Genomic DNA, 3,873 nt, shown 5'->3' on the forward strand with positions numbered 1-3,873 from the left:
TGTGAACTGTGCTTCTGATTTGGAAAGCTTTTGTTTTTGCTCCAATTATTCTCGTCATATCTTCTCTGTTTCAAGTTCCTGCCTTTGCAATTAAAAAGGTAAAACCATACTTTTACTTTTATATATGCATATTGATTTTCTCCTGAAAGTTGGAAAATTAATCATGTTTTCTTTATGATGGTATATATTTGTACGTAGTCGTATATAGTGTACCTGGGATCGCATATATATATTTGTACGTAGTTGTATTTTTAGTTGGGATCGCATACAAATACAACCGGCAAAAGTGTAATCCTCACTATAAAAAATGGAGAGTTTATGAATTGTCCAGCAAACTTGGTTTGGTAGTTGTCTAACAGATCACCATTATAGTGAGGATTACACTTTTGCCAAATGTGTCTATTATGGTCTGTGTGTGTTGTTGGTTTACTGCAAACAAATGTGTCTATCTTAAATAGAATCTTTAGGACCAACTGATGAAAAGGATCAGAGAAAAGGTTGTCGAATACACTCTTGGTCATGCATCTGTGATGTTGTAAGAGCTCTGGTTTAAAATGTCCATGTTGGTTTTGTTTGATTTTGGTTTCTTTATGTTTGTCGTATTTTGGTTTGTAGTTTAAAATGTCCATGTTGGTTTCTGCACCTTATATTCTTTTCGACAGTTCCCTATTCCACATTGTTTTTTAATTTTCTGCACTATCCCAATTATTTGGCTTTCTGATTTGGCTTCATGTTTTCAGCCCACGGAGTTTTTAATCCCTGCGCTCCTCTCTTTTCCCTCTGAAAATCGCGGTTTCATTTCAATCATCTTCACCCAAACGTTTATTGCCCCTCACTGCAACTCCTTTGAGATCTCTCTCGCTGAGCGGTTCGTGTCCAATCCAACAAATCAAAACTCCTTGTGGTGAGTAAAACAAGTTTTACTATCTCTCTCTCGCTCTCTCATTGCTCATTGGGTGGCTTCTTGGGTGTTGTTGATCATAATCTGTTTCAATTGTCCCTGTGAGAGCAATATCATTTTTGTCAAATGAAGTTTTCCAATGTTGTATGCATTAACTTTGATGTCAGACCCAATTAATTGATTTGTTTGTTGATGCACAAATACATGATACATCTACTCTTTCAAACTTAGGATAGGATAGCTTATCAAAGTAACGGTACTGTTTACAAATAATAGCAACCACAAGTAACGACAGCATGAATTTAGAAGCGATGTATGCAGAGAACCCCATATAGTTGTTCAAGGATATGTGACATATGCCAATGTAACTCCGAAACTGCTTAAACTAATTTAAATGATCTTGCTAGGGTTTCTTCCTTAACATTGGGTGATTGTTTCAGGTAGAGGATTTGTCTGCTAGGCAAGTATATGAGAAACTTCTGGAGGCTGTGCAACCTTGAGTCTTTACAGTTCAAATGTCACCTCTAATGAATGTCATCAGTCGACGTGCATGTTTACAATTTACCCTGGACATCAGTGGTTCAAATTTTTCTTGTGTTAGTTGTGATTGTTGTGGTGCAATATGGAATTTCAATTGTACAATCCCTGTATCTTTTAATGATTTGGTTGAATATATGCACCTTTTTCTATATCCGTTATAATCCACTCTCTCTACTCTCACCTCTATGAAAGATGTCAGCAATATGATAAATAAGATTAGTGTCAATTTTTGCGCAAGTAGGGAAGGGTCACGAAATGTGATTCCTCGTGGTAGTCAATCGCGCAAACGCTGCCCGAGATTCAAACAAGATTAGTGTAAACTTTTGTTTAAGACAAGTAGGGTTAGGCATATGGATGGTGTAACTATGAGCAATCTCCTTGATGAATAGCAACAAGTTTGATAAATGCGTCTAATTAGACTACTTTCAAGTACACTAACAATATTATACTAATGAATCCTAGCTATTCAGTCTAAAATATTTCAATTGAAGTAGTTTGTCATATTAATTAATATTTAAGATAAAGTTTATAAATAATTTTCTTCTAAAAATAAAGTATATTTAGTAATTCACTTTTATTTGTTAAGAAAAATAAATTAATAGCACATCTAGTATTATACCCTTTTTGGTCATTTCACACAGTCACAGCTATTTTACATAAAAGTTTACCAAACACTATCATACTGCTTTTTTTTTCCAAAAGTACTTTTACAAAAAAGTTTACCAAACACTCTGCTGATTTATTTTACAGCTGCTTATTCTCACAGCTCAGCCGCTTATTCTCACAGCAGCTTTTTTTCAAAGCACAGCAATACTAAACCAGCCCTTACACACTTAATCAAGTTATGTTTCACACATAATGAAGGGATCACCTCTAATGCATGAGCTAATTTTGCATGTCTACGTATTATTACAAAAAGTAATAGTTTTATTCGTTGTCCAAAAGAGGTACATCAACAACGTACACGTTTAAAGTTAGAGATTGGAATGCGCATATGAATATGGTGGTGCACAAATGAGTCAATAACGTCTGTCTAGACCCTGGGCCATCCGGATTTGGTGGTTGTTGTAGTTGTTGGAATTGGATTCCCCCACCAATACCAATAAATTACAAACTATAAAAATTTGAAAAATTATAACAAAATAGATAAATTCGAAACAAACGAATGTGCAGCAACGCCTCGCGCAAAAATGGAATTGTATATAGCTAGCCTACATGGCTCGATAGAAGCGTGTACACGTGCACTGCCGACTCATAAAGTTGTTTACGTGGCATAATTTACAGGAAAATAATGATGTTAAGGGTGCATTATAGCTCACAACACAAATGATGGTAATACTTACTATCCTATTTATTTTTATTGGATGAGTTAAAATTTTGATATTTGTATTTGTCTATTACTTAGATCTCAAAATTTAAACTCATGTGATAAATAAGATGATGACCAGTGCCATTTAAGGGTCGTGAACAATGTATTCCTCAAAGTTAAAGAAAACAAACAACTTATATGTTGGAACGAATTTGCATACCGCTGTGGACGGTGGAATGTGCATATCCAACGGCCTATAAGAGAACAAACAACCACGATTAACTTGAGGTATTGGTGGTGTGCCGGTTAATAGCTCTTTAACAATCAAGTTAATAAGCAATATAAGACTTAAGCAGTGGAATAGAGGCGATAATTGTGTTACCAGAGGTTTTCCTAAATGTGTATATTTACACTAGTTGTGCGAGAGACCTTTTTTTGGATATGGAATCCGGATTAAACCGAGACAATCCAAGTTGATATTTAGGATTATATATCGTTTCTCTTAAAAGTATGACTACTTGCGGCGCACGACAATCTCTAGATTGTATGAATCTTCAAGAATATAGGAACTCGGTTGATCTCCAATCGAATTTGATTTTCGTGTCTTGTAAATTAAGAATGGTCAATCTCAGCAAAGTCAGGGGATTTCACCTACTTTTCTAGAGTACAACAAGATGTGGTGGCATCTCTAGTCTATTTATGCAGCTCAATTCGATCACAACTGTTGAGTTCATAACTAAATTTCTAAAGTATATACACATAACTATCAGTTTACTCCGACTTTGTATAATTATTCTTTATAACTATCGGTTTACTCCGATTCTGTAAAATTATAGTTCCACATTATATCAATCGATTTTATCATCAAGTGGCGTTTTGAAACTAAAACTAGATGTAATAAAAATATTTAATTACATTTTCCAGCCTTAGTTATTCTTCAATCTTTCCAGACTACTTTCAATATTTCCCTCGTGTGCTGTTTCTGTCGTTTGGCCACGCACACGCATCACCCACGCACGCACGGCACGTAGTTTTGACTGTTGACTCAATCTCAACTCTTTGCCTCCCCTTCCAAGTAACTACTTGTGAACTCGTCCTTCCAACCCAAATATGGGTCCTACAA

General features: G+C 35.3%; 1 long non-coding RNA gene across 1 annotated transcript; it reads left to right on the forward strand.

Annotated features, from left to right (window-relative positions):
- Window positions 1–709: 709 nt before the first annotated feature.
- LOC139191769 (uncharacterized) lies at window positions 710–1,632 on the forward strand. Its single transcript, XR_011575775.1, has 2 exons — window positions 710–904; window positions 1,342–1,632. It is a non-coding gene; the product is annotated as an uncharacterized lncRNA (long non-coding RNA).
- Window positions 1,633–3,873: the final 2,241 nt, after the last annotated feature.

The sequence above is a fragment of the Malus domestica genome, chromosome 15 (genome assembly GCF_042453785.1).
Source record: "Malus domestica chromosome 15, GDT2T_hap1".
NCBI classification, from domain to species: domain Eukaryota; kingdom Viridiplantae; phylum Streptophyta; class Magnoliopsida; order Rosales; family Rosaceae; genus Malus; species Malus domestica.